Source organism: Leguminivora glycinivorella, chromosome 9 (genome assembly GCF_023078275.1).
Source record: "Leguminivora glycinivorella isolate SPB_JAAS2020 chromosome 9, LegGlyc_1.1, whole genome shotgun sequence".
In the NCBI taxonomy this organism is placed as follows: Eukaryota; Metazoa; Arthropoda; class Insecta; order Lepidoptera; family Tortricidae; genus Leguminivora; species Leguminivora glycinivorella.
This window is the reverse complement of record NC_062979.1, coordinates 5,218,124-5,229,711: the sequence shown is the minus strand read 5'-3', so window position 1 is coordinate 5,229,711 and position 11,588 is coordinate 5,218,124.

Sequence of the window (11,588 nt, the reverse complement as noted above, 5' to 3'; positions counted from 1 at the left end):
CCACAGCCGGAGCGTCCGCGGGAGGAAATTGTGTGGATGAGCGCCCTAAAGTCGGTCCCATGGTAAATGTCATTATCATGCTTCCTCAAAATATCCTTTGAAAGCATTAAAATTTGATAGCAAATTCAGGTTTTTCAAAAGCACGTATAAATCTAACGCTGTTGTCATCCGGTATCTAATATCATTTCATTGTCCCCAGATTTTCGCAAAACCTTTTAAAACTCCATTTTAGGGCTTTAGTAATAAACACTCCCTTCCAAATGAAATTCTAAACCTTGAGAAAGACATCAAAATATTTGCCTTCTATTGAGAGCCTTTTAGCGCGCTTCCGTTGAAGCCTTATATAAAAGCCTTCGTAAATAAATACTAGATAGTACTTGGAGGGCAAAGTTCTGTGATCTAAGGAAAATAAAGATTTTTTACTACAAAATGCCAACTGAAAAAAGTTGTTTATTTAACGTCAACACAATTATTGACATTGTCAGATTTTCTCTTTTTCTCGAATAAAGACGTGATCGAATAAAGATTCATTTTTTTGCGGATATACTCGTAGCTCGGATTTTTAAAGAGATTTTATCGTCATTTACATTGGTCCGGTGTTGTTCTGTTGTTCAGAATCACATGTAACTACTCTGGTGTTCTAAGTAGTTAAATAATTTTCGGGGGTGAAAAATCGATCTAGCTTAGTCTTCTATCTAGTACCACAGAATATATAGTCTAGTACGTGATACGAGAATTATAGAACTCCGAGCGAAGCATAATATTTAGTTACCTACATAATTTTGAGAAGCGGTTTGTTTTGATCAACTGCTTAATAGCTCAGTTGTTGTCATTCTAACGAAAGTAAACTTAATTAACTGTGACTTGTCAGCCTTTCATCTTGATAAAGGCAAATATATTTATATTAACTCAAATATAAACGGGAGTATTAATTTCTCTTTGCTTGAATGAAACTTTCACTCTTATAAGTGTGAAGATAAAGTTTAAGATCGTGTTAGTGTTCTTTTCTAAGGGAATCAAGGGAACAACAATGTAAGTACGAAAACCACAAACATTCTTGTGCAAATGAGTACGGATTACAATTTAATGGTTGCTTTTAAGCCTTTTAAGGATTTAATTAAATTTTATAATTAAACGTAAGGGTTTTAACATGAAATAGTCTGATGTATTTGTCTTTGACATTTACACACATATTTATTACAAGTCGCAAACAAACCCATAGGTACTTAACTAACATAAATAAGTAATTACTTAGAGACCACGTAACTGATCTGAACATAGGTATTTTAGGAATTGCCTTTTTAGGGTTGCGTACCAAAAAGCTACAACAGGAACCCTTATGGTGCGACTCTGTCCGTCTGTGTGTCCGTCTGTCACATTACTAAATATCTCGAGAAATACTAATGCTATCAACTTGAAATTTGGAATAGTTGTGAAAATTGTAAACTACAAATAGAAGGTATTTTTTTTAATTTTGATTGTAGAAAATGCCCAAAATGAAAGGGGGCCAAACTGTAAATTTCAAGTTACTAGGTCAAGTGGGGTATCGTTAGAAAGAGCGCAAATCGAACGTAAATTAACAGTTTTTTATAGTTTTTTTGTTGTAAAAAAAAATAATTTTGAAGGAAAATGGTAAAGTAAAAACACTGTTTACCCCCTTTATCTCCGAAGTTTACCAACAAAAAAATATGAAAATTTAAGGAAACACTGGGTTTTTGCTTATTACAGGAAAAATATAATCGTGTCTGTACCTTGAAAAATTTTTTATTCACAAAAAGCTTTTCAAATTTTTATTTTCAATTTACCCACCGGATGGTGGATGCCGGTGGATGTATATCGAGAACACACGGAATGCTACCTGTCTGACTTCCATATAGTGTAAAATTCAAATGCAATATGCATGCCCAACTTTTATAAAAGTTTACTGTTCTTTCCTGCTTCTTATTTGGAACGTTTTATATTCTCTTGCGAGCTCCGAGAATAATTTTAAATCCTTATGGAACATTTTCAGGTATCTTGGAAGTTTCTGTCAGAAGATGTAGGCACTTACTCGTAGGTTATATAAACCGAATAAAATTAAAAGATTGTTTTATCTATATGTACGAATATTATAAAAGGGAAAGTGTGTGTGTCTGTTTGTTTGTCCGTCTTTCACGGCAAAACGGAGCGACGAATTGACGTGATATTTTAGGTGGAGGTAGTTGAAACGATGGAAAGTGACATAGACTACATTTTGTCTCTTTCTAACGCGAGCGAAGCCGCAGGCAAAAGCTAGTTATAAATAAATGCGCTTACTTATGACATACGATATTTGCAAATATGTTAGTATTTAATGTAATATGTGCTAAAAGATAGCTTATGCTCCGTCGTATTAGGAACTAGTCGTAACTCCATATCGACAAAGTGGGACGTTTTCCCGTGCACAAGCACATATTTTCTGAATACATAATATTATTGGTGTCAATGATATAAAATGTAACATAAATTAAATCAATATCATTAATCATCATAATTTAATCAAATATGTGCTTATTATGAAATGTCAATTAAAGCAGCATGCAAAATTTCGTAATTAAGAAAGGATGATGATGATATCTATCAATTTACCTACAGAAGTTTGACCTATGACTTAGGAACTCTAAACTGAATTCTTACCAGGTCTTTCAAATCAGGTGTTTGAACCGGTGTTCCAAAAAGTCACAGATTGAGTTCTATATAACATAAACATACATACATACATACAATCACGCCTGTATCCCATAAAGAGGTAATAGGCAGAACACATGAAACTACTAAAGCTTTAGTGCCACTCTTGGCAAATAAGGGGCTGAAAGAAAACGAAACTGTGACATTGCAATGACAGGTTGCCAGCCTCTCGCCTACGCCTATCTATGAATATAACCACATTTTGGTTTGGCTTAGATTGTGCTAATAAAATTACATTTTCCATACAAAAGCTTGGCTTGTTAATACATACAATTGGCCCCTGGTTTTGATACGAACAGTTCCCAAGTTGCGTTGAGTAGTTTTCTTTGCTTTTCCAAGTGTTTCCTAGTTCCACAACGACATTAGATGCAAATTTTATACGATTTCCATTCCGAGTCGCACATATGATTCTGAAACCCCGATTGCGAACAAGAAACTTAACAATAGTAAAACGATATTTTCTTATCAGACTTGAGAATGGAATAAATGTTTTAAATACAATGTGTTTACTCTCTTTTGAGCTGGTAACCTATTTCGTAAATGGAGATGTAGGTTATAGTGTTCAGTTGTGGTTACATTTGACCCCTATTAGAAATTTTGGCATATTAACCCCTAGAACGCCGTTGTCAAAAATTTGCTACTGTGTTATTAACTTTCAATCTGTTAATTACAGTTTAAAATGTCTGAGACAGATCTGGAATTAGGCGCTTGAGGGGTTAAACCAACTAAAATTAGTCCGGTCAGTTATGGTTCTGTAAAAAGTTCATCAAAACGGAATTCTCATAAAATCGCATCGTTGCATCCTGTCGCCCAAAATTACCATTTTCTGCCAGTTTTCAGGTTTCTTTTAGGGTAGTTACTACGTATTCCAGAAATTTCATTTCATTACTAGTACTCCTCTGAATATAGAAGCTAAAGTTTACAATGCGTCAGAGAATATGGCGCAGAATTAATAGTACAAAATGAGCTTAAAGGCCTTTTGGCCAATCATTATGTGAACAAGCTACTTATCCCATTTACCCCGGTATAATTGGCGCACATACACACATGCATACATAGGTACGTATATATATTACGTGCGACAGGAACTAGGGCACTCACTGCGACCTCATTATCGTTAATTAACGCACCACAAACCGCGAGAGGCATTCGGACTTGAAAAAAGGTGATCTTGATTTGATATTTGACATTATTTGCATCCATCTTCATCATATAGATGAATGACATTCCTCAACCATTCGTTTTCCAGCATGGCTGCTGCAGGGAGCGCTGGTGGCCAATCCCTAGGTCTTGGGTTCAAATCACAACTCCGGCTCGTACCAATGAGATTTTCGGAATTTATGTACGAAATGTCATTTGATATTTTGATATTTAAGTGACACTCTCTTTTTAATCAAGGATAACATCAGACTGTCCATTAGGGCCAAGATTGCCCTCTGGGTTAGAACGTCAGATGGCAGTAGCTTTCGGAAAACCATAGTGTCCAGTGTCCTCTACCCGAAAACATGGGGTTAGTTCCCAAAACGTAAACCAAAACTAGGCTCTCATGAGCCGTGTCAAAATGCCGGGATAATGCAAGGAATATTCAGTAAACTATCATATCACGCATATATTTATCTTTTTGGAATGTCTCGAAGCGGCGGGCGCCGCTGGTAACTTACACCTATAGCTGAACTAACTTTGTAACTTGGGAGGCTATATTGTCTTATAATTTTAATCCATGCCTTGGTGACTCTTTGCTACTGCCTACCTGGCGATATTCATATGTATAATTCTTGTGTCATTTGCATTCGAAAATTTGACGTACCTAAAGTAAATGTGTTGGTAAAAGTGGGGGTCCGCAGGCTGGCTCATATCTGGTCCAGCAAGTATCGTTGGCAGTGCAGCGTGGTAAATGCAGTCAGTATTTTTGGGACTTTTGCACCGGGCATGACATGTCATCTTGGGCCTTGGGGATTAATGGGCGCGTGTAGGTATTGCTAGGGTTTTGGACAAAGCTTGTTGCGGATTTTATCATGTACACTTTTGACGAAGCCTGCGGTGGATTATAACTGATGTAATTTGCCTTGGACGAAGTTTGTTGCAAATGCTATTGCTATTATTTTGTACCTATTACGCGTTTGACGAAGCCTGCACTGTGGATTTGGATGATGGTTTGTATGTTTTGAATATGAAATAAATGAATATTACTCCCCCTCCCAACTGAGGGGGGACTGAAATCTTCTCAAAGCTGAGGCGTAGGGTTAGAGCCGGCGTAGCTTTATTTGACGTTCATATGCGCATTGTAATATGCCTACTTGAAAAATAAATATTTCATTTTCATTTTCATTTTACTTGATGTGTTGGTGAGCCACATTTCTGTACGACATTTGACAGCACATATTCTTTATCAATTTCCTCGAAAAATTGAGAGACGTTCGTTCGTCGCTATTCCATTGTAAAATATTTAATGAGTAGTATGTTTTTCTACTCCCGTGCTTTTATTTGTCATTTACGGGCTCTTGTAGATCTGTGCCTGGGTACATCTATTATGTAGGGTTTTAAGTAGGAGTAAAAAAAAATTTTACAATTTTATTTTCGGCTTCACCTAATTGCTATCCACGGCCCACGGCACTCGTACGGTAATCGGTACGGTCCCTCTCCATAATTTTACTAGTCCCGCATTTTTATACGTCAATGTTAACTAGAGTAAGTATGGACATTATTTACTATGTATCTATGAGTGCCTTGTAAGTGTATGCAGATTATCGTCTTGTTTAGACATGGGGCTGTCATTAACTGCTAAGCCCTCGTTGAGATGCAGACGGCGCGCGCGGCGGGAACTGGCTTACGACACCTACGTCTACAGCGGGCTTAAGAACTTTAGATGTGGAATAAAAAACGTAAGGAAGAAAATATAGTCTACTTTTTGCTCAAGCCTCAAATACATACAATTTTAGGCTGGAGGTGGCTGGAGCCACCAGATTGCACCGAAACGTGATGAAGAGAGAGAGAGAGAGAGAGAGAGAGAGAGAGAGAGAGAGAGAGAGAGAGAGAGAGAGAGAGAGAGAGAGAGAGCTAGAGAGAGAGAGAGAGAAATTTTAGGCTATGACGGGATATAAATATTAAATGTGTCCACTGACGATCAGACAGCCACTCGTTTTGTATTCCCTCAGGTGTTTCGTAACATAACTAATATAATAACAATATTATTAAACTATTTTAGGCCATTGTTATATTTACACGGCGGAGAACTCATAACAAGTCTCTATCAAGTAACAAAACCACTAACTTCTCAAAACATAATAATTATATCATCCGATTCGTTATGTTGAAGACTAGGGTCGTACTTATATATATCTTCAAATCTTTATTGCAGTAATATTACACATTACATAAAAATGTAGCAGGTAATACAGACCCTGTAAGGGCATAGCAACTTACATATTGTAAAATGTAAATATGTACTTATTATAATAATATTATTCTTCTACCCATTTTGTTCTTGTAGAAAGTTTAGGTCGTCACCTCTCAATCTTTTATTCCCTACCTACCTACATAAATAGTTTCGTTTGCCGTCTCATTACCATTTTGAACATTTGTATATGTATAGACAGTTTGAATGAACACCAGATGTTTATTTCTAAAGCAATCACCAACCAATTAATGTTCTACACAGTTATAACTTAAAAGGGACTCAATTGATTAAACAACACATAAAACCATTTTATTGCATGATTTCTACGCCATACCGCACCCAAACAGACTAATATGAACTTTCTTTATATGCGACCGTGAAAGCCTCGCTCTGTACAAGTACTTGTACAAATTGAAGGAAAAACTACATCAATCAGAGTGCGTCGTCCGTAATTCAATTTCACCACCATCGACGCTTTAAACTAACGATTTTTAATCCTTATTGCAAAGGAATGCAGGTGAACAGTGGTCAGCAAAGGATGTTCATAGTACGAGCTTGGATTAATGGCACAAGACATTTCTTTAAGTTTTTCTTGGGTTTGCAAGCGTGCAAACATTTGCCGGTTAGTAAAATGATAGCTTGAAAGTTGTGTAAATTAGGGACATACAAGAATTCGTTTTCGAACCTAAAGGGGCCGCTGGCTAAGCAGTCGGCCTAGCCGAAGTGACAATTGTTGACGCTACGTGGCAACCGAAACGCAGACTGGCTCTGTCACGCTACTACGTCCCTATCACTATAGGGAGAGATATGACGTTGGCTAGGTACCTAGGTAGGAAGGTCAGCTTATCAGTTAGGTATCCGTTGGTATAACGCATATACATAAAACAATGATAATATTTTATTTCTTCCTTTTTGAAGACGGTTATCTTTTTTTATAATTATCTTAGCAGTTGAATAATAAGTGGCATACAAAATTTAGTCTTATACATTCAGTTTATGCCGAATTTTCTTTGTAAAAGTCTCGCTAAAATCTTGTACTATTATATATTCTGTGCTAAAATGCAGACCGAATCCGTAACAAGCTGTTAGATTTGAATCAGCCTCTAGATCCATCCCTGCAACTGGCGGAGATCCAAAAGTGTGTCAAGTAGCCTAAGTGAGGGTAGAACAAAAAGATTTCCTTGCTCCGTAGACCAAGTTTGCTTTAGTTTACTTTACAACTAGCTACTTGCTTTTAAATAAAAGTTATTGTTCTTTAGGTAGGTATTTTTAATCCCCGAAGCAAAAACGATGGGGTGTTATAAGTTTGACGTGTCTGTCTGTTTGTCTGTCTGTCTGTGTCTGTCTGTGGCATCGTAGTTCCCGAACAGATGAACCGATTAAGATTTAGTTTTATTTTGTTTCAAAGCTGAGTTAGTCGGGAGTGTTCTTAGCCATGTGTCATGAAAATCGGACCACTATGTCGGCGGTTTTTTAAAAATTTTAATTATGTGGTTAGGTTATTACTCTTTACGAGAGTTACCATGATTTTAGAAATGAAAGAAGTCTGGGTAAAGAAAAGATAAAAAAATCATTAAATTAAAAAAATGAATTTAATATAGATAGGTAATTATTGATATATGGCAAAAGGAAGGAAATTGTTTACACCTCCGCAAATAAGTATCTAATGATAATTTTTAATTTACCATGTTACTTCACGTACCTAGGTACTTATTTTAAAAACCCTAAAAATGTCTATTGAGTTTGGACACAGACCACCATGTGGTTTCTGCATATTCTGCGCTGTGCATAGAATTTGCAGAGACATTGCAGAGAGCGCACGCGGACACCGGCGCGGCGCCAGTGGATGCGTCTGTGTGCGTGAGCTAGGTATGCATACAACTACAACAGCTGCTGTAGGCACCGCCCCCCTCAGTAGATCGATGCGATAACATCGATTTAAACTTCCCTAGCCTCGTGGCGCCCACCATACAAAATGTTTGCTAGAGAATTTTGATTCTTATTGTACTTGAGATTGAATTCAATTTCAGTTATTCGAAAATTTTTAGAAACAAAAGAAATTATATTTTATTTGTTTACATGAGAGTTAAAATTCCATTGAAACCATTATGTACTTTAGAAAGTACATTCGGCGCCACGAGGCTAGATACACTGTCACCTACAAATTCGACACTCAAAAGTGTCCGATCGCTTAGTTGCAAATGTGTGCGTCTAGTTGACAAACGAAAACTTCGCAATGTAGTAAAAACTACTTTAATTTTTTTACAAAAACAACGTTATTTCTTAGTAATTAAAGTTCAATTTCAAATGCAAGCAATTGGCGGTTATGACATTAATACATGTGATCATCGCGCAAGCCATAAAATTTTATTACCGCAGGTGGCAGGTGTGCATATTTTTAAACAAATCTACGTCTTATTGCAACCAACATAGTTTAATTCAGTTCGCGCTGCTGCGCGGTAGTTTAGAACGATGCGATAATCCATCGATAATCAGATAATCACCTAAAAACGCGACGAACGCCGTCCACTGCCGCGATCTAGATAATGAATATGACTAGAGATAGGCCGAATACGGACTTTGCCGAATACGAATATTCGGCCGAACATTCGGTTCAGCTGTTACCGAACCGAACATTCGGCCGAATATTCGGTTCCACCATATTATTTGAAATCGTGGCATAGAGTTAAAAACTTTTCAATGATTGGTAATGGGTACATTGGGTACTAACTAAGGCTCTTAATGTTCCTTTAATTTAGTGCATAAGAAAATTTAGATTTTTGTTTGTTAATAATAATAATAAATAATAATAATAATAAATCCGTTTATTTCAGACAACATATGGTCCAATTAAAATAACAGTACAATTAAAATAAATAAATCACAGTTCAAAATAAAAATACATAATTTACCAGTAATTTCAAAAATTAAAATTATACTTGCGACAATACTGACATTTTTTTTCTGTTTATATTATAGCATTTTAAAAGATAAAATCATAAAAACTCACAGATTAAATTAGAATTACATATAGTTCTAGGCTATTTAAAATTCAAATAAATATATTATAATTATAAGTCAATGTATAAAAATGTCAGAAATGTAATGTGAGCTATGTTATTTTTACTTTTTTACATAATTTAGTGTAGGTACTTATATTTAACGCATTTATAACGCCCTTTGGTCCTTAGAATCTTGAAATGGGATGGCATTATCCCATGAATTACGAAACAACTTACGTTATTTATTTACTTTGTTTATTCGGTAAATATTCGGCAATGTAACCGAACTATTCGGCCGAATACGAACATTGAAAGACTTGCCGAATATGCCGAATACCGAATATTTACCGAATATTCGGCCCATCTCTAAATATGACACTGAATTGTGCAAACTATTGGACATAAACCGTGGACATGGCCTTGAGCGTTCGGATGAAGCGGATGGTGTCCTACCGCAATCTGAGGCGCTGAATGTTTTAAGACTGTGCACACTTACGCCGTGTCTTGCGTGGGCGACGGTCGCGCGACCGTCGCCGTCACGTCTCATCGCATCGTCTACTTCCATATCGATAAGGTTTGATTTCGTATGCGTCGCATCGCCGTCGCGCGACCGTCGCCCACGCAAGCCATCGGCTTATCAGTCGCGGTCGTCAGCCGCGTCCGTCAGACGCGTCCCATAATTTGTTTCAAGCTTCATACACAAGTTTTCCTTTCAATAGCAATAGCTAACGTAACGCTTGGCTTGAGTAATAAATAAAAACTGTATAGTTAAATTAATGAAATATGTATAAGTAGGATATTGAAATCTTCTTTCTTCGTTGAGCCATCACAGCTAACTTTAACTTACAAACGGTCTTAAGCACCTGCACTTCTGAAGGCGCTTAAGTCATTTTTGCTAATAAAAAAAAAACACAACATTCTATGAACATTAGTCAAGTGCGAGTCGGTTTTCGACTTTTCCATACAAAGAACTCATGAGCGCCTGAACGACTATGATGGCAAAGTTAACGTTTCGCACTTTCAAAACTTTACGTATATATCTCGGAAACGATAAGAGATAGAGCAAAATGGACTTCAGATTTGGGCTTTCGGTGGCACAAATTCTATGTTTTCGTCAACAGACACCTTTTTTGGACCGATTTGAATAAAATTTTGCCCAGTCAATTTATAAACGGTCTTAAGCGCCTCCTTTTTAGTAGGAACTTAAGTCATTTTGTACAAATGAAAAAAAAATTGAACAAGTTCTAAAAAGAAAAAGACAGAAATGAATTTCTTTATACCTGTCCAACTCTCTTACACAATTTTAAGACGTTTAGTAACTACTTGCAGCGGCAGTGAGTGAAATTCGTAATCTGAGTTTTTTTTCTTAAGTCCGACTTACGCTTGACTGTAGATTTCTAATAGGTTTTCCTGTAATCTACAGGGAGAGGGCTATCTCGTGTATTTTTTTGAAAATTTTACGCTAAGTAGTTTCGGAGATAAGGGGGGGGAATGGTCATTTTTTGCTTATTTTCTTAAATTACTTCTAAATTACCAAAACAAAAAATATAAAAAATATATTTCAGATGCTGATAAAATGCTCTTTCAAACAAAGTGGGAAAAAATGGCGTTCTGACGTGGATGTCAATTTCATACTTCTGGGAGACCATTACAACGTTGTCCTCGAAACGTTGGAGATAATTTTAAAGTAGGAGTAAGCCCCCCCCCACATCAAGCGTCTCGCGAGCGTAGCGTCGGGCCAACTGTATGGCAAGGCCTGACGCCGCGTCGACGTGGTGTCTTTTTTCATACAGTTGGCCCGACGCTACGCTCACGAGACGCTAGATGTAGGGGGCCGTGTAAGTAATAATTTAGAAACAAGCGAAAAAGATGGTACGGAATTTATTTATTAAATAAATAACGTATTTGTGTTTTTTGTGTCCCAAATTGTATCACATCACGGTGTGAGTCCTGTCAGTTACTCAGGGGTCAGGTCACTTACGATCGCTATAGTCTGCAGTCAAATAAAAATAACCAGTTTCTGAAAAACTTATCTCTACAGACTTACGTGACAACAGGTAGCTATCCATATTGACCTGATTCTCCAGTCGTTAAGTAGACGAGTCAAGTGCTGGCGCGAGTACTAAACATCAGTTAGAGCCGCCATACTGGGCGAACGGTCCCCAGATAAAGTCGATTTACGACAATTATTGGAACTGACCAATTACCCGTCTATTACGGTGTAAAAATGCGGTGCTTAGTAGGCTTGTGTAGTACATGTACTAATAGTTTTTTTTTTTTTTTTTTTTTTTTTTATACTACGTCGGTGGCAAACAAGCATACGGCCCGCCTGAGTACAAAAGACACGATTCCCTGCACTGTACCGAACGAATCTCAAATGATTTAGAACCGACGGATTAAAATTCGGACCGAGAGCGCGCGAAAACGGCCGATCAGCTCTCGGCTAGTACGAGCGAGCGTTACTGTACGCCATATGCACAATT